The 20,741-nt window shown below is 42.1% G+C and overlaps 1 long non-coding RNA gene across 1 annotated transcript in view; it reads right to left on the minus strand.

The window, feature by feature from the left end:
• Positions 1-509: 509 nt before the first annotated feature.
• The window catches only part of LOC122798870, a 206,445-nt gene continuing 186,213 nt past the window's right edge, over positions 510-20,741 (minus strand). Inside the window, exon 2 of the long non-coding RNA XR_006364320.1 lies at positions 510-1,037. This is a non-coding gene — a long non-coding RNA (uncharacterized LOC122798870). The remainder of the gene's footprint in view (positions 1,038-20,741) is intronic.

Below are 20,741 nucleotides of genomic sequence, written 5' to 3' on the forward strand. Positions count from 1 at the left end.
CATGGCTGTAGATACTATTGAGATTTTGGACCAGTACCACAGAGTGAGAAAGTAAGACACATATGTATGTACTATTGACAGCTGCATAATTCTTGAAGATTGCCAGTTAACTCAGTCATAGAGGATATCAGTGAAAGTAAAGTGCATCTCTTCTGTAAATATATAGTTCAATTTTTTTCTTGCAGGTTGTAAAGCAATGGTTGGCAGATTCCACTAGCTAGGCTCACTTCACGAGTCTTAAAATTGTCAGATGCGTCTCCCCATCATCATATTAAGTGGCTATGTCAAACTGTTCATTACTCAACACAGATGAGAAATGCATCTTCTTTAATATGAATAATTAAAAATAGAGTGAATAAAACTTGCTTTGTATTAATCACAAAACACAGTGCCCCTATAGTTAAAGTCTCCTAGACTGGCTTGTGTCTCAAAAGTGCACAAAGAAATTATTCAACTGAACTATACTGGCTCTATCTTGAATTTAGTTTAAGAAAATAGGTGGCAAAAGATATATACAGGTTGTTCTTTATTAACAATAAGGAATTAAAATACAGTGTTTTAAAACAATATTAAACGAATGCACATATATTTTTTCGATGGACAAGAAAAGATTATTATACTATTTCATGGACATATTGGTGAAAACAAGTAACTATACAACTTCATTGAATTATAACAAAAAAAGGCCATAAATAAATAGGAAAGTAGTGCTCATACAAATTATAAAAATCTGATATAGTCCTTGAAAGGGAAAGTGCAAATCAGCCAGCTGACAATTTAGAAAAAAGTCTTATTTAAAGTAGCAGCAGTCAAGATCATCAAAGACGTCCTGTCTTCATGCGACATCATAATCCATTTTGTTCAGTCACCAGTGATAACTACAAGCATTTGCCAAAGGTTATACCTTTGCAAAACTTTCACCAGTAAGCTTAATACTGATATCTCCATAACTATTTGTCTGTACAACCAACAATTCCTCAAACTTGCCTACTGAACGAGGTTTGAATCCAACTGGCAGATTAATGTAGTGATGAGACCTATAAACAAAAAAAAAAATTCTTAAAACAAATGCAACACCAAAGACAATATTCATTTAATAAACTATTTGGAATTATGGAAGATAAAGTTTGATGCTCTATTGTTTGACATTAAATAAAAATTTAAAAAGACAGCAATGCAGAGTATTATTTTCTATTACATATTAGACAAACTGTTATACACAGACCTACTGTAAGTCTAAATTTCCAACAGCACTGCTACCAACAAGGTCCGTACTATTTCTTAAGAACATATTTCTAGCAAGGTGGAGACCTCCTGCAAAAAGGTATTAGCATATTAACCTCTTAGGTAAATCCCATCTGCTACCGAAAAAGGAACCCACTTTAAAGCTTGTAGTTTCTTCTTACTTTTCTGCACTAGTGGGCAGATTTAACAAGGAGCTTAATAATGGCAAGGGAAAAAAGCTGAAAAACAGCAATTATCCTGAAATACTTCAGGGGAGGGTCATTAGTGCTATGAAGCTGGAATTTCAGCCTGAATGCCAATCCAAATTGCAATATGATTCTAAGTAACAAACTACCCCCTTGTGAATACGGCCAAGTATGTTCCTCTCCAAAGGAATTCATTACGAATAGTTCTTTGGTAATTAGGGTAAGGCATGGTAATGAGTTCAAGGTGGCCCTGCTTGGGCCTGGTCTGTCACTGGACTAGACTGGATGGCCCAGGCTGTAATGTCTAGTAAAGGGATGCAGTTTGAACTAGATAGCTTCTATGACAAATTCCTATATTTTGAAACTGGCAGAAGAATCTGCTACTCAAACATCTGGAAGTGAAATGGGCAAAATTAGAAATTGTTCTTTTTATAATTCAAGGAGATTTTGAGTGATGCTGTTCTACATTTGTGAAACACGACACAAATCCATATAGTGTCTGTTTGGTAATGTGCTTGCCTGCATACCCCTAAGTTTATGGACAAACAGCTACTTGTGTCAGACAGAGCCGGAGAGCTCTCCCAGCATCCAACATATTCCAAAGAACCCTTTCCTACTGGACAGACCAGGAAAAAATGTCAGATTACTGCCATAATACAAGATAAACAGACACAAAAGCAAAAGCCATACTATAATACCAAAATAACAAAAAAGGCTATCAAAGAATAAAAAGAAAGAATAAAATGGCAAAGATAATTTATTCACATCTGGTAAGCGCTTTCATCTTGTAAACAAGACTTCATCAGACTGAATGCTTACGCAAGGTTGCTTTTAAATTTATTGTATTAGATCAAGTAAATAATTATGACATGAGATTTGATGCTGAGGAAGAACTTGATTGGAAAGAATACTTGTGGCAAATTAAATTAGATGCTGGCTATTCGCATGGTCTTAATGACAAAGAAAACTTCAAAGCTTCTTTGAAATGTAAGAGATTTGAGCATTAATTGATCAATTTAATTTAATAATGTAATTCAAGTTCAGTATATTATGTGCATGTTTGTTGATTAAGCATTCAGTTTGATGAAGTCGTATATACAAGACAAAAGCACTTTACTGGATGTGAATAATTTTATTCTTTGCTAGCAGCTTTTTGTTATTATAATACAAGATAAACTTGGATGCCACCTTGTGGAGAAAGGTTAGGTTCTGTGTGCTAGAAAAACAAAAAGTGACTTAAGTAACCTACCATAAACAACAGATATGTACTCGCAGCATCAAATGATCTATGAGGGAAGAATCCTCAGGTGGAGTCTGATATGAATCATCCCTTCTTGCTGGGAGTACTCAGTGGGAACATTACTGGGATATCCCTCTCTGGTTGTGCTTAGTCCAGCTATCTTTTCCACCACACTGAAAGAGCATGAGCATGCCCACATATATCACAAGCGTTCGGTTTCACAAATGTGGAACAAGTAAACAAGTTAAGGAACATCCGCGAACAACTTTAATCAGGAAGCTCACAGTATGTATGGTTAAAATGTGTTGCTTTTCTGTTGTGCTTATTTTATTTATGAAACGATGTATTTAGCATCATTTAGCCAGAATTTCTGTTTAGAAATATTAATGATGGTGTGACAAAGCACGCAGAAAAGGACATTTTATTTGTATAATTGAGAACAGTTTAGGATCTTGCTCCCGTCCAGTGAACACTCAATCTGTAAGATAGGAAAAATAAAATTATACAAGGATATATGCATGTGCAGCTTACAAAGAGCTGATGCTGAGCAGACAAAGAGGGTAGCAGAAGAGTAATAAACACCTATGGGGGCTCTTCCCTTAAAGGATACACTGATAAAACAAGTACTCATATCCAGCTGCACTTTATCAAGTGCCATCCTCATTAGGTGTATGGGTGGGAAGAATCCTAAGCAGTAGAAACCTCTGTGGAAGGTAAATTAGAGAAGCGCCAAAAGGCAGAAGTTTAGAAGACAGATTTCAGTAACACAAAGAAATGTCAAAGGAAGCCCAAAGAATATGACCAAGAGAAGGTGTCAACTAATGGACCGCAATAAAGGTCCTGCTCTGTGAGGGTGGAAGCAGTCATGCCCCTCGTGGAATGAACTTTTGAGAGCAAGGTTTTCCTGGCCTCCAAATAAAACAAAGCAATTAATCCATCTGGAAAAGGTTTATTTATCACCTGTTAAGGTCTCAATTTCTAAGAAAATATGGTAAATGACCACTGTGGCTTACAGAAGTCATGTAAATCAGACAGAAGCTGGGCTGATGCTGCATGTTTTATTATGGTTGTGGAGCATCCTGAAGTTCATAGGTTGGTACTAGTCTATTGGCCCTAGTGCCTATACAAGCCTAGCCATAACAATTCCCTGGATATTACTTCCCACAATATTTATAGGTTCATAGGTAGGTACTAGGTAGGTACTAGGCAATTGGCCTACACAAGCCCAGCCAAAAAGGTACCCTGGCTTTTGCCACCCAAGAAAATTATTTTCCTGTGCCACTGTCGAGCAGAGCCACAGAGGTGATCCCCGGGGTGAATTTCCTATTTCCCATCCAATCATCAAGATTTTTCTTGAAGAGTGCTAATGAGGAGCTTTGTTTGATATAGATAGGTAGTTTATTCCAGAGTATGGGAAGTCTCTGCGACAGGAATCTATCCCTCCAGCATGTTCTGTTTATTGTGGTGACAAGGTTTTGGTCCCTAGAGCGTGTAGCTCGGAGGGATTGGGATTTCTTTAAGTGGAGCATGTCCAACAGCTCTGGGTTTGACATAGCTTTGTACGTTAGGCAGAGATCACCTCTGAGTAGGCAATATGTGACGGAGGAAAGCTGGAGTTTTTTGAGACGGTCTGCATAGGGCATCTGTTTGAGGCCGGTAATCCTCTTTGTGAGGTATTTCTGCATCCTTTCCAGTTGTTGATGTCTTGTGAGGTACATACCAAAAGGGGCGTTGTACTCTATAATGGGTGTGATGAGTAGAGGGGAACAATGACCTCTTTTTTTCTGGATGAGTTTCAGATATTGTGGCATTTTACACTTCTGCCATTCTTTCCACATTTTTTTCTCTATCCTCCATTAGCATTATGCCCTTTTTGGATAGTCAGACTGCATTATGTTTTTACTCTCTTTGTTCTGGGGGTGCAAGACTATTTAAGAAAATTATATTGAATTCATTTACAGCATCATCTAACGGGAGGAATTTTAAGGATGTGCTAGGTTATAGATGACAGGGTGCTAATGAATATTCCTGGCTTAAACTTGGAAAAGTTGCATGCTATTTTACAAACACACTGTTTAAGTAGATGTGTGTGAAGTCTGGCTGTATAGATTGGGAGATTGTCGGACAGTCTCGACACTGTACCTGTGATGGTGAATTTGCTAGGGTCTGATACCAGGATCTAGACTAGTAAGGAATTTGATGTCTTGCTATACTGTTTGGGGCTATTAGTTATGAAACCGTACAAGCTCATGCTAGATATAGGGGAGTTAAAGGTTATATCCAACCAATTGATACTGACATCATCTAGGTTCATAGGTGTGTACTAGGCTAATGGCCCTAGGGCCTTTACAAGCCTAGCCCATAGAAGTTCCCTGGCATTGTGTCGCCCATTGTTAGTTCCCCGTATCTCTATCAAGTAGAGCCACTGGAGTGATACCCAGGGTGAACTTTCTATTTCCCATCCACTCATCAAGATTTCTCTTGAAGAGGGCTAGTGAGGTGCTCTGCTTGACATGTATGGGAAGTCTATTCCACAGCATCAGCTGTCTCTGGGTTCAAGTAGTAGTTCTAGTAGTATTTTTTTCTTGTGAAAGTTTTATGGCTATCCAGTGTAGGATATCTTCCAGTGCAGCTGTATTGTCACCAGGAGGGACGTAAAGGGCAGCCATACGCATTTGTTTTTTAGAATACAAGTCCAGAACAGGAGAGAAGTTATTCAAATGTGTACAAAGATAAATCCTTTCAGGAAAATACTTGACCATCCAGTGCTGGGAAGTAGTCATGCCCTTCACAAGACTCATGACTGTGTATGCTTCTGGTATTTCTGTCAATGACAGTAGAATAAATGAAACCCAAATTACAGATTTCTAAGACAGTTCAGAACCACCTGAAGGCTGAATAAGGCAACACATGATACAAGGCAGCTCCCTCCTACAGCATGGCAGCATCTTTCATGCATAAGAATAGGTCTGATAAGCAAAGTCTTCCAGGCAGACTCAATAATTTCTAAAACTCATGCAGGAAGGTCTGGAAATAAAGGGATTGAAACCAGAAGCAATACCATGGTGTGGAGTGGCTATTACCTCACTCAGAGGAAGTGGGGTTCCCTTGCCTTGTACTGGGAAGGCTTTCTGCACAAGACAGCCTTCTACATTCACCTTTCTTGGTCAGAAAAGGGCAATAAAGATGAGTTTGGCCTTTCTTCTCTGAATCTTGCAACTAGGTGAGGAATACAGGGGAATCATGTGAAGATTTATAGTAATCTCCCCATCTTACAAAGGAGAACACATCTACCATCCACTTCCCCCTGCCTTGCTAGACAGACAAGGGGGGGGGGGACCATAATGCCCCAACTTGATAAAAGGCTGATCTCATGCACCTCATACCTAGAAGACTATAATCAGCTAATACTCCAAAATCTTCAGATCCAAGGATAGGTACTGAAGAATGGCTAAGGGAGTTGGACAACACACACACTTCTTAATGGATGTGATGACCACAAGATAATGTCTCTGGCTATGGCCCATAACAGACCTGCAATGTCTTACTTCATGTGGAAACAAGTGTAAGCCATCCTGCTTATTTAGATAACACATGATGGACTGGGTGATATGACGGTATTAGTAGGAGTTCCTGCTCACCTGAGTGATTTAGCATATACTATCAAGAAAGGATATAAGGCAGGAAGAGCTGATGCTTGACAGCAATCTTCAATTTGCAAAGCAATTTCCTGTTCTTGGGGACTGGTTAGGCTTAGAAAGGGAGGGCTCAGAGAGAGATTTTAAAATGTCCTCCATGGTGACGATGGCCTGCTTCCTTACTTCCTTTTCAGGATGTCATATGCCAGATACTAAGAAAGCTGGTTACAGAGAACCTTTCCACAGAAGATGGTGTCAAGAATAACCTAAATGCATTCAAGGAGGAGAACCTTAGCCAAGATATGTGCAAGATCATACCAAACCCTACTGCCTTTCTCATAACATCAATAAAGCAAAACCTATAGTGAACCACATGGACAACAGACCGCATCAACCAAATCCCTCCTTGGCCCAGAATCTGGGAGACCTGACAGCTATTCCAGCACTTGATCCACTTGGCAGGACTAGAACTTTAACTTAAGAAACAAAATGTTGAGGGATCTTAACCCAGCATGTGAGAGATTCATCCTACACCATCTAATGTTTCAAACTTCCTGTCTCACAGCAACATGTTGCAGTCTTTGCGTCCTACTCTTGATCAAGAAAATAATGTACGCTCCAGAATGCTTAATCAGGAATTCAAGCTGTACAGCCATGGGTTTATACAAGACCTTTCACCACAGTCATTTAGGAAGCTACAGAAGCAGAATATGTGTGCCTTCAGAATGCATATAGGACATCTATGATAACAGGTTTCATACAGGAGGAAGATTCAAGGCTCCCCCATTCTTCCCCAGTACTCATTCAGGTGTTTCTTGGGGGTGGTAGAACAGGGGTAATAGGCTAGACTCCTGAGGACTTCAACAGCCTCTGGGTTTCTCTAAAGGAGTTGTGCAGTAACAAGCTGTGGAAAAGGGAGAGGAATGTGTTGCAATCTTTATCTAACCAATTATAATCCCTAGGTCCTCTAACCACTCTCACCAAGCTGTTGGTTTAACCAATGCCTGGTACATTTTGCAATGGAACTCCATTTGGTCCCCTCCTCCACACTAAGCTAGTAGACTGCAAGCATTATCTTGTCACAAGGTTCTGTCCTGTCTCAAAGACAAAGTGAATAAAGTAATACAATTCAAGAAAAAAAATTCAAATACTGATTCCTCATAAAACGCACAAAGGACAAAGAAAGGAAAGAATGAAATATTAATGAGGAGAGGCTTTAAAGAAGGCTATTATGTAGATCATCTATAGGTAAGAAAAAGAGGGAGGGACACTTATTACAAAAGATACATCCATAACAGTAGAAGAGAAGAGAAATAATGGCAAGGGAGTTTCAAAGAAAGAAGTTAATTAGGCAAGAGGTGGGGATTACACTGATTAATGCCAAAGACTCACCAAAACCAAAAACGTAAGTTAAGAGAAATGTTAAATGAAACATTAGTCTTATCGAAGGATTATGTCTGCAGCAGGAGAATGGAATATGATAACTATGGACAGGGGATGTTAGTGGGGGGTACAGGGAGGATGTGAATTACCCTAGGCAGTAGATTTTTGAATAGTTATACAAGGATGCATGGTCTTCAAGACACTGGGTAAGGTCCGGGCCCTTAGGAGAGTTTTACTTGTTACTCAGGAAAACAACACAGGTTCATAGGTTGGTACTAGGCTATCGGCCCTAGGGCCTATACAAGCCTAGCCATAACAATTCCCTGGCTATTTCTTCCCACAGTATTTACTTCCCTGGACCCCTGTCTAGCAGGGCGACTGATGTGATCATCGGAGTGAATTTCCCATCTCCCATCCAATCATCACGGTTCCTTTTGAAGAGGGCTAAAGAGGTGCTCTGCTTGACATGTATGGGCAGTCTATTCCAGAGACTGGGGAGTCTCTGAGTCAGGAAACTATCCCACCAGCATGTTTTGTTCATTGTGATAAGGTTTAGATCCCTGGAGTGTCTCTCTCTGAGGGACTGGGATTTCTTTAAGCGTAGCATGTCCAACAGCTCTGGGTTTGACACGGCCTTGTATGTTAAGCAGAGATCGCCTCTGAGTAGACTATATGCGACAGATTGTAGGTGGAGTTTTTTTTAGATGGTCAGCATACAGAATCTGCTTTAGGCCTGTGATTCTTTTAGTGAGGTATTTCTGCGGCCTTTCCAGTTGTTGCTGATGTCTTAAGAGGTACATACCAAACGGGGCGTTGTATTTTATAATGGGTCTAATGAGGGATGAGTACAGTGGGACAATGATCTCCTTTTTTCTGGATGAAAAGCCCTTAGTGATGGTGTGCCACATAGGATTGCCTGACTGTTGTGGTGATGTGGTTATCGAAGGTGAGACCACTGTCTACCTGTGTCCCTAAGTCTCGTCACATTTTTGGTGTTTAGTGTACTGCCACCTATGTGGTAATTCACGGGTACGTGTTTTTTCCCAAAGGGGATAACTATACATTTCTTGGCATTGAGCTTGAACCCATGGCTCTGACACCAAGCATCTGTTTCTGTAAGGCCCTTTTGTAGAATATCCACATCATTTGGGGATTCAATAATGGCTCCCAATTTGCAGTCATCTATGAACTTTGTTAGCCAGAGTCCCTTAGTGTTGAATTGTAATTCAGAGACGTAGATGCCAAACAAGTGTGGTCCCAGGACTGAACCCTGAGGTACTCCACTTGTCTGGAGCTGGATTTGAAGTCTGCTACTTTACAGTGTGGTTTCGGTCAGTAAGCCAATTGGCAACACATCGAGTGACATAGGGATTAATGCCCAGCTTAGTAAGTTTATCTATGATTCCTGAGTGAGGGGAATGGTGTCGAAGGCCTTGGCGAGGTCCAGATAGGCTGTGTGGACCACCTTACCCTTGTCCACGGCTCTGGAGACTGATTCAAAGAAGTCAATCAGGTACAGGAGGCAAGATCGGCCCTTCACAAACCCAAACTGCGTGGGGTCCAGTGTTTGAAGGTTGCCAATGTTTTTGTTTATAAGTTCCATGATAATACATTCTATGGCTTGCAGATCAGGCTCGTCAGACTGATGGGGTGCAGTCGGACCAGACTTGATAGAATGAATATGAATTTTATATATATATATATATATATATATATATATATATATATATATATACACACACACACACACATACATATATATACATACACACACACACAAAATAATGGAACTTGAATATTTAATAAGGGATATGAAAATACATCAGAAAATTACTATCTGACCATGTGCCTCTTGCACTGGAAATTACTTGTTTAAATTGGGGAGTAAAGTAGAGATTCCCCAGTGCACCGTTAATTCGAGTGAACATTAACTAGAATCTGTGTGGGGTGAACTGAAGAAAAAACTTCAAAATAATATCTGATTCAGAAGAACTAAATGGGAGGAGAATGAAAGATGGAAAAGTATACATTAATATAATAAAAAAAAATCAGCTAAATACGAACTGTACAAGTGAAAAGGAAAATAAGGAATTGAAAGAATTAGAAACTAAAATAAAAGAAGATATACATGATGCAACAGAAATAAAACAAGTGGTTGTCAGAGAAATGCTTAAATGCTTTTTTGAGAGTACAACTAAGTTACAGTGCATCCTGGCTCAGAAACGGAGGCAACAGAAGGCAGAAAGGAGGATATAGAAATTAAGAGATAACATAGTAAAACACAGAAAATTTGGAAGGATCCAGACAGAGTACAGAACAGTTGCTTATAGAGTTTTATAAGCGGCTCTACAGGATGCAGAAACATAGTATACATTGGCACTTGAAAAATGATAGGTTCATGCAGGCACTGGAACCCCCTAAAATTGAGGCAGGAGTACACTTCTAGTTGAAATCTGTAGGGTAGGATGAACATGTACAGCAGTTGAAATTACAGGCCAATGGAAAATCCTCAGGGTCAGACAGGTTAACAGTACAAGTACAGAAGGCAAAGAGAGAGAAAACAATGTTGGTATGGTATAAAATGCTTAACTATATACTTGAGAAAATTTCGGACTCTTTAAAGAAGACATAATTACATTAATAATAAAAGAAAGGAAAGACCCTATCAAATTCAGGATCTTTTCACTCAGTTCTGCTGCTAAAGCATGACTATAACATGTGTGGCAATTGTGGATAAGAGATCTGCAGAGATTTTACCACATATAACTGGACTAGACCAATGTGGCTTTGAAAACAGCAGAAAAACATTTGATATTCTGAACATCTATGAGATACATCAAGGGGCAGAAAGGACAAATATATTACTCGTGCTAATTAGTTTAGATGTAGAGAAAGTGTTTGACTGCATAGCCTAGAGTAGTGATACCAGCGCGATCATTCAACTTTAACCCTAAGCTATCAATCTGCTAATTTTGTTTGCGGTTATTTACCACTTACTGTTTAACACTGTTATGATAAATGATTATCTCTACTTTTACAATATCTTCTCTTTGTATAGGGTGCACACTTCACTAAAAATGCCTTTTGTCTAAACCTTGTTCTGCAATATACTGTCTTTTTGTCTGAAACCCTGCACTGTTATTTAATTGCTATGTCTTTCTGATGTACACTGTAACAGGGTCACAACTGAAAAGGGTTAGAATACCAGTTCACTTTCCTGGTTCTCAGACAGATATGGGAGATAATGTACAGAATGGGATTCCCTCTGGGATTTATACTCCCCCTACTGTGACATATATATATAAAGGGTCAACAGCAACAATAAAAGTGAATTGCAGAATCATATCAAAATTTGGAATACAAAGAGGTAAGAGGTTGCCCTATTTCACCCTTACTGTTTACTTTTGATCTGGGAACACTAACACAAAAAATAAGACAGGATAGTATTGGTGGGTGAAACTGCAAGTGAAGAGAAATTTGTGCTGCTTGCAGATGATGTTTGTGCATTTAACAAACCCAGACCAGGATACTCCAAAAGTGTTTGGGATGCTGAGGCAATCTGCAGAGATTTCAGGATATAAAATAAATGTGGGCATAACCAGGGGTATTACATGAACTATATTACTACCTGTGAGTTGGGTATAAGATTACCCAAACTTATGGAGTCACTACAAAATGAAATATTTGGAGGTATGGACATGGAAAAGGTTTGTAGACACACTGAAAGACACCTGGGAAGATAAGGCAAGTGGTTATTAATCTGAAATAGATGGAGAGTCCACAACAATGAATGTGGATCCAAGTATATAGGCCGTAAAACTATTTATATTCCCTTTAATTCCAAGCGTGAGTCAAGCATTTTTATACGACTCAAAATAAGGTTTTGGGCACATTTATACAAAGGTCAATACTGAGATTCATTTGGGAAAAAAGGACTGGCAAGATAATTGCCAGATAATTTTATCAGTAGAAAATGGTGGGCTAGCTTTGCCATATTAACAGGGATATAATCTATACATATAATTAATATAATGCTAAAGGGAATACAATGGGTGTTAAGATGGGGGAGATGCACAGGAAATGTACAAAAGTTAAACTTACGGTTGCAAAAATTAAAAACAGAAAAGGATAAGGGGCAGTTATAAAAAATTATAAGATCTTACACAATATGATGCATACATTATATAGCAAGACACTTTTGGAATGTTGATTTGATGTATATCCTACAGGGCTAATGAAGCCCGTGTCAGACATCTCTTTACTGAAGAAGTGGTGGCTTAGAGAAGCTAACATATTTTAATGTGAGCAAAGGTAGGGGAGAAAATACAATGGACAGCAGTGGTAGAAAAATACATCTGGAGACAAAAGGATACTATGAGATACAGAGGATTATACACTATATTAGTAAAATATGATAGAGAAATAGAAATATTAAAGTTGCAAAACAAATTTGATTAAAATAATTGAAGTGAGAAGACCTGAAGCAAATCAAAGATTAGTAAGCAGGATATAAAAACATAAGTCGAGAGGAATAACTAATTTATTTAAAAAATTTTGGTAAGGCAAAATCTAACAGGAGAGGCAATATCAAGGTCACAATGGGGAGAAGTATGTAATGTTCTGAGGTCAGCAACCAAATCCAGGAAATTCAGGATTATTGGATGGAAATGTCTGCATAAGTATTTCTACATATCACATAAGCAGAATAAAATATTCCCTAGATTCACTCTATTTTGTTGGGATGTATACTACACCAAAAGGGAGAGTGGAAACAATTTCTGGAGTTGCCCAAAGTTGGAGAGATTTACATCAGATCTAAAAAAAATTCATTCAAAAACTATTCTGAGTGGCAGTTAAGAGAAGCAAATAAGAAGTTATGTACCTACCATAACGTTCCATGTTAGTTGTCTTCTCTCGCCTTCTTTCTTGCTTGATGGGTTCGGAGCCGATCCTCGGCTCCGTCGGCACTTGCTAAGCTCGAGAGTCACTTTTACCAGCTCGAGGCAGCCCCATATCCCATGATGCAAGGCGGTAAGTACCCAGATCTCGTTTGTTGACAAAGGGCAATAGCACCAAGCATAAAATACTTCCCAAAGGAAGAAGAAACTTACAGATGGAAAAAGGACCAGGTCTGAATGGTCTTTAGCATAATAGTTTCTTATACAAGGTCTGTCCAGGCCAGGGGAAGGAGGGAGGTCGCAAGAAAGAAGGCGAGAAGACAACAAACATGGAACGTTATGGTAGGCACATAACTTCTTAATGTTAAGTTGTCAATCTCGCTTCATTCTTGCTTGATGGGACCGGCCCCTAGCACCTCTATCCTGGGTGGCTCAATGGAACAAACTCTTGAGGACTGTAGAGCCAAAACTGGCTCTGTCCCTGGAGGCCAAGTCCAATTTGTAATGGGAAACAAAAGTGTGAGGAGTAGCCCAAGTGGCAGCTGCACAAATAGTGTCCAAAGGAAGTCTAGCTTGAAAAGCTGTAGATGTAGCTAAGCTCCTAGTTGAATGTGCTTTAGGTTTTGAGCACAGCTGTTTTCCCCTGAGCGATAAATTTCAGAGATGACAAGAAAGCCATCTGGACAAAGTCACTTTAGAAACAGGAAGGCCTTTTTATTATCCGCATAGGAAACAAAAAGTTGATCAGATTTTCTAAATTTTTGTTCTGTCCAAATAATATCTAAGTTGACGATGGACATCAAGATAATGTAGCTTTTGTTCAGCTCTATCTGAATAGTTAGGGAAAAATACCGAGATCAATGGATTGATTCAAATTGTTCTTTAGGCGACTTTAGGTAAAAAGGTTGGGTTAGTTCTCAAAGATACTCTGTCTTTGTGAAAACCAAATAGGGGGTCGAACCGAAGAGCATGAAGTTCAGACACCCTCCTGGCAGATGTAATAGCCACTAGAAATAACGTTTTCCAAGAAAGATATTTCAGGGAACAAGAAACAGCTGGCTCGAAGGGGGGAAGAATCAAGGATGTCAGCACTAAATTTAGATCCCATTGAGGAGGAGGATTCCTGATTGGAGGTTTTAGTAGGAAAATTCCTTTCAAGAAGGCCCTGCAGAGCCTATGGGACATAATATTATGATCTGCTATCCCGACATGAAAATTGGAAATAGCAGCCAATTGAACTCTGACTGTGGAAGAAGAGGAGCCGGCATGAAAAATCTCTGCTAAGAAGTCCAGAACTGCCTGAACAGGAGCAGTAAAAGGATCAATATTTTGGGCCTTAGCCCAATAAGAGAAACGTTCCATTTGCTTGTGTAAATCCTCCTGGTAGAGGATTTTAGTGAAGCTACTATGATGTCTCTAACTGGGTTAGAGATCAAAGGAAGCCTGGCTAAGGAAGGAAGTGGAGCAACCATGCTGTGAGGTTGGAGAAGGGATTGACCGGTGCAGCTGACCGGATTGGTGAATCAGAAGATCTGGCACTGGGTCCAGATGCCACGGCTGCACCAAAAGGTGATGATGGAGGAACGGGAACCAAACTTGTCGAGGCCAGTAAGGGGCAATGAGAATCAATTTGGCTCTCAAAACGGTAGCTTTCTGGATCACCTGAGGGATCAGAGGAAATGGAGGGAAGGCATAAAGAAGTCCCTGGGGCCAATCCTGGGTCAGAGCGTCTCTGGGAGGATGGCCTGATAGAGGGAAGAGGCTGAAGAAGTCTGGGCATTTGCTGTTTTGGGGAGTAGCAAAAAGATCGCAACATGGACGACCCCATTCCAGAAAAATCTCTTCCGCTATAGATTGCTTGAGAGACCACTCGTGAGGCATGAGGATAGCTCTGCTCAATCTGTCCGCTATAATGTTGGTTTTCCCAGGGATATGCGTTGCTACCAGAAACCGATGAGAGGAGATCGCCCATTGCCAAAGTCTGAGCGCTTCGACACAAGGGTAGGACTTGGTTCCGCCTGTTTGTTGATATACCAAACTACAGACATGTTGTCTGTGTGGACTGCAATTGTCCCTACAGGAAGAAAGTCGTTGAGGGCTTGCAACGTTAAAAGCACTGCTCTCATCTCCAGGACATTTATGTGCAGATGGTACTCGACGGTTGCCACGTCCCATCAACCATCCTGCCCTGGTAATGACCCCCACCCGATCAGGGAGGCATCCGTGGTGACAGTGGCTATCGGGACGGAGGTACAAAGCACCTGCCTTGGTGAACCTGAGACGATGTGATCCACCAAGCAAGATGCTCTTTGCATGTCTGTGTCACCAGAATCTGGTGACGCATTGGAAGTTGCTGGTATGACCACTGTGTGAACAGCATCCACTGAAGAAGGCGCATGTAGAATCGAGCCAGGGGAAGAAGAGTAATGGCCGCAGCCATGAGACCTAATACCTTTAGAACCATTCTGGCCTGTATTTTCTTGCTGGCCAGAATGATCCTGACATGAGTCTGAATGTCTGAAACTCTTTGTTCTGTAAGGGTAGCTGACATCCGAACAGTGTTTAAGTTTCGCCTATGAAGGTAATAGACTGGCAGGGCGATAAGGATGACTTTTCGAAGTTGATTGAGATGCCCAAATGAGAACAAAGGTCTATTGTGTAATCCCTGGCTTGTATAAGCTGATGCCTGGTGGTGGCTGACAGGAGCCAGTCGTCGAGATACGGAAACACCTGGAATCCTTGACGTCTCAGGTGAGCCGTGACCACTGCCATGCATTTGGTGAACACTCTGGGGCTGTAGTGAGACCAAAGGGCAGGGCTCTGAACTGAAATGACTGGACCCCAGCCGAAGCGGAGAAATCTCCTGGAGCGCCTGTGAATTTTGATGTGATAGTACGCATCCTGAAGATCTATTGAGCACATCCAGTTGTCCTTCTGTAAGAAGGGCAGAATTGACTGAAGAGTGACCATTCGAATCTTGTCTTCCTGACAGACTTGTTGAGTCTGCTGAGATCCAATATTGGTCTCCAGTCTCCCGTCTTTTTGGGGACCAAAAAGAACCTTGAGTAGATTCCGGGCTCTGAATGGTCTATTGTAACTGGCTGAATGGCTCTTTTTGCAGTAGTTTTGCGATTTCTGACTCTGCAATCTCCCTTAGACCGGGTGGTACATCTGGAAGGGAACTTTAGGGGAAGGGACTTTCCTCGAAAGGAATTATGTAACCCTTGGATATGATCGACTGTACCAATCTGTCTTGAGTGAGGGAATGCCAGGCTTCTGGGTACAGTGATAATCTTCCCCCGACTGCCTCCAAGGAGGGACAGCCGGGCAACACCTCAGGGATGCTGAAAGGGCTTGTCAGAGAGAGGCTCCCTGTTTCCCTGGTTCTTGGACCCCTCTGCCTCTAGAGCGTCTGTTATTGTTACCCCTCTGCCTCTAGGGGTAAACTGACCACGTGAATCCAGCGTGACTCCTTGGGATTTACGGAACCACATCTTCCCACCCTTCTGTCCTTTGGGATAAGGCCTAGAAGGGGTGGAAAACGGACTCCAACAGCAGAAAGAGTCTTGCCGTCCTGCTCGCACCTGGTCAAGGTTTCCTTCACCTGAGGGCCAAACAAAGCTGACCCATCAAAGGGAGAATTTGTGAAGGACGCCTTAAAGGGATCCATAAAATCACATAGCCGCATCCAGGCTTGGCGCCTAAGAGCCACACCTGTGCTCTGCTCTACTCGCTCCATCCGCAGCATAAGATATTAGCCGCATGGAGGAGTTTGCAATGGAATTGAGGGTTCCTAGCTGAGAAGCAATTTTTCTTGAGCCCCTGCAGCTGTAGGATCCTGAACTACTTCTCCCAGCTCCTTCAGGATATCCCTCTGGAGTCTGGTGAAGTGACATAGGTAATTCAGCGAACGCATAGCAAAGGTCGCTGAGGAAAACATCCGCTTACGCACCTATCCATGGTCCTAGAGTCCTTATTAGGAGGATGGACGGGCACGGAAGGATCTGCAAGTTCCTTTTTGGTGGCCGCAGCCACCACCATGGCATCAGCGGGACACCCTTAGTAAGGAATTGTTTGTCACTAGGGCAGTGATAAATTTTGAAGGCCTCCTAGGGACTGGCTCTACAGAGTCAGGAGCTGCCCACTCCTTTCGTGCAATAACCTGCATAAGGGGTCGAAGGCGGAGACACCCAGGAGGTGGAGGGCCGAGATCCAAACGCCTCTAGGTATACTGACTCATCCTCAGAGGGATTGTTGGTGGGCCAGTTTCCCTCTGTTTCAGAAGTTCTAGGATGTCAGAGAAGGAGACATCCTCAGAGGGGATCTAGGGATCCCTCTGACTCATCAAAGTCAGTATCCGGTGACAGACTCGGGAGTCTACATGCTTCCTCTTACAAGTCCTCTTCCTAGGAGGATCTCCAAACATCAGGAGAATCCTCGAAGAGGGGAAATTCCCAATGGGGAAACCTGAGGCGGAGGATCTCTGGGTCCTGTAGCAAGAGAAGTGGCAGAGATGTCAACAGGTACTATAGAGGGAGGAGCTACGGAAGAGACTGCTGACTGATACCAGTGGCCAGTACACTCTTCATCACCTCGAATGCTCCCCTCCCAGGCAGGTCCGAGAGAACCCGCTCCAAGAGCTAGGAACTCCAGGGACCACCGAAGGGAAGTCTCCGAGGCAGATGTCGGAGCCGAGCTCACCAAGGCCGAGGCTCCAAGGGGAAGAGCGGGTTCGACAAGGGTCCGATGCCACTCACCCTCGGAGGAGACCATGGAAGCCCGACCACCGAATCCCTCTAAGGAAGGTCTCAAGAGGAGATAAGAGTAGAGGCTGAAGGAACAGAAGGGGTATCCGTCCTCCAGCCGTAGCAGTAACCATTCCGAAGACTCCAACTCCAAGCTCTGGGGTAGAGTTGAAGGAGGAACTGTAACGGGTGTGGACCAACAGTCGCCTGTTGAGACGGACTGTGTAACATTTGGGCCAGTACCTGTGACTTGAGTAATCTACTGACCACTCTCTAGGTCATGATCTGACAACCTGGATGACCTTGAAGATCAGCTCCGATGGCTCCGTTCGAAGAAGAGGTGAAGCCGAGCCGAAGTATCGGCTCCAAGGAAGGAGACCTCGACCTCTTCCTGGAATGAGCCATCGGAGCCGATACTATAGATCCTGTCGGAGCCGACTCGGAGCCGACAGGAAGTTTCGATGTATCGGCTCCAGCCGGAGCCGATACAGCCACCAAAGTAACGGTGTCGGAGCCGATCGGAGCCGACACCGATGCCTGTGCCACATGGGTGTCGGAACCGATCGGAGCCGGCATCGGCGGTCAATACAGATTCGCACCGATAGCCATCGGTGCCGAAGGCTTTGTGCCAGAATCGCTCCAGCCGAGCCGATCTCGACTCAGCACGAAGTCGGAGCCGAGGCCGCAGGCTTAGATACAGAAGCCTGGGCCTTGGAAGGTTTTGCTGATTTTGGTGGAGCCGACTTAGCCGGAGAGCCCTCCGGCCAAGAAGGCCCCTAAGAATCAGCTTATTCTCTCTCCTGCAGGACTCTCTGGCTGAAGGAGTGACAAATAGCACAGGAGTCCTGCAGGTGAAGAGGGCCCAGACAATACAGGCAAGAAGTGTGACCGCCTGTCAGAGACATCTTCTGACAGCACGAGTCACACTTCTTAAAACCTGAGACCCTCTCCTTTGACATGGTGCTGAAAAAACACACACACACACACACACCAGTCAAAATTAACTTAAATAAAATACCAAAAGGTATTCTATAAAACCAACACATACACCCTAACAGGGGGGGGATGGGATAGGGAAAAGATTGACTAACAAAAAATTAAAGGAGACAGGGAATTTCTGTCAGGAAGGGTACAAAATAAACTTAAAACTATCAATAAAAGGTTTTTTACTAAAAAGGGGCTTAAATCTCACAAAAGTGAACAACTTACCAGGAGCTGGTAAAAAGAAGACCTCCTAAGCGAAGCGGCAAACGAGATCTGGGTACTTACCGCCTTGCATCATGGGATATGGGGCTGCCTCGAGCTGGTAAAAGTGACTCTCGAGCTTAGCAAGTGCCGAGTCGGAGCCGAGGGATCGGCTCCGAACCCATCAAGCAAGAATGAAGGCGAGATTGACAACTTAACATTTTTTATTTGAGCTGGGTGGGAGAAGTGAGGAACCCATTGTATGACGGGGCATAATTACTCTATTATTAGTGGTCAAAGAGGTTGTAGCTAAGCAATGGAAAACTGTGTTTGAACCAAAGACAGAAAAACTAAAAATAGTTAAGGAAAAATATAAAAGTAAAGTTGTGTAAGTTGCACATACAATAACAAAAGACAGAATAACTGATAAAAGTTTGGTCAAGAATATAAAAGAAGTACAGTTGTATCAGTTGTACTTACCATAACAGTAGCTGTTTGAAATGCACACTTGCTGCAGAAGCCTAAGCTAAATGGGTCATAGCCTGCCTAGGATATAATGGTCAGTCAGTCTCCAAAAGTCTCTGGTTCGCCTTCATTCATACACCCAAGTTTGCTAGGGCATGAACTCTCTAGTGCAGCAAAGCAGCAGCTTGGGCACCAAACTCCTTGGGACTTTCTTGCCCCCAAAAGGAAAGAAACCACTTTCCTCAAACAACTATGTACATACAAAGAGAAAAATAAAGTGGGTGGGTGTTGAAAGAGAGCACCTACTGCTCAGCAGTCTCACTGCTGCAGTAGTCTAAGCTAAATGGGTAGATCGTCACAGTTTATCCAGCCTGGGAGGGAGGAAGAATAAGGATTCTGGAGAATAGTTGTAGCAAACTAAGATCTGGACTGAGAAACAGAACACAGTCTGTAGTTCTTAGTAAAAGCAATTGGAGAGGAACACATGGCTGCTGCTAGAATGCTTCTACAGTCTACCCCTTTCCAATATGTTATTGAAGAGGATAAAGCCCTATTAGAATGAACCTTGATACTGCCTGGAATGGAGTTACCATACTGTGAACAACAAAAGGCAATAGAGCCTGCGACATACATCTGGAAAAAGTCTGTTAAGACAATGTCTGACCCTTCTTTGTCCCTTCATAGGAAATAAACAGCTGATCATCTTTCCTAAAGGACTTAGTTCTGTCAAAATAAAACCAGAGTTGCCAATGCACATCCAGAGTATAAAGAATCATTTCTCCCTGGATTTGAGGATCTGGACAGAAAACAGGGAGATTGATTCCTTGATTCAATGTAAACTCAAACCAAGTTTGGCATGAATGAGGGGTTTTATGCAAAGAAAACCTCTCTATGGAAAACCAAATAGGGGTTCACCTACCCTAAGAGCTTGTAACTCGGATACTCTTCTTGCACACGTTAGAGTAATAAGTAATCATCTTCCAGTCAAGAACCATAAATCAGTCGGACGTGGAGGTTCAAAGGTTAACTTTTCCAGCAGAAAGTTAAGATTCCAAGTAGAAGCTACCAGTGTTCTGGGTGGTCAAAAATGTAAAACCCCCTTTCAAAAATTTGACAAAAGACTGAGATGAAAGAGGAGGACCCAATGGCAGACATGCTGAAATGGCCAAAAGATGAGTCTTAATAGAGAAGTAAGAAAAGTTAAAAGAAAGTCACTCATGTAAACATTTCAGAACCAGTGGCACATAATCCCAGCTTGGGCCATGGTTATTGGCAATTAGAAAACCTCTTCCACTTCCTAATGTAACATTTTCTAATAGCAGGCTTTTGCCCATTCTTAGTACTTGACTCATGCCCTCTGAAAAAGGTGCTTAAAATGTATTAAATTGAATCATCCAGTCAGTGAAGTTGCAGAAATTTCAGAGAGGGGTGAGGTAACCTCCCACTGTCTTGTCAGTGTACATCCAATGTGTGTGGAAGCTTATGGTTACTGCCTCAGCTAATTCCAATAGAAGGGCAAACCACTGTTACCTGGGCCAGAAGGGAGTCATCACAGTTATTTTGGGAGAGTCCTTCTGCATCTTCCAAATTAACCTGGGTATCAGTGGAAAGGATGGAAAGTCATAAAGGAACATCCCTATTCTAAGGGAGTGAAAATACATCACTCTTTCATACCAGACTGCAAGCAACCCTGGATCAGAATCTGCTTAGTTGTCTGTTTTAAAAAGAAGCAAACATACCTGCTTGAGGTACTTCCC

The sequence above is a fragment of the Protopterus annectens genome, chromosome 3.part1, assembly GCF_019279795.1.
Source record: "Protopterus annectens isolate FY-2018-M chromosome 3.part1, PAN1.0, whole genome shotgun sequence".
Taxonomy (NCBI): Eukaryota; Metazoa; Chordata; order Ceratodontiformes; family Protopteridae; genus Protopterus; species Protopterus annectens.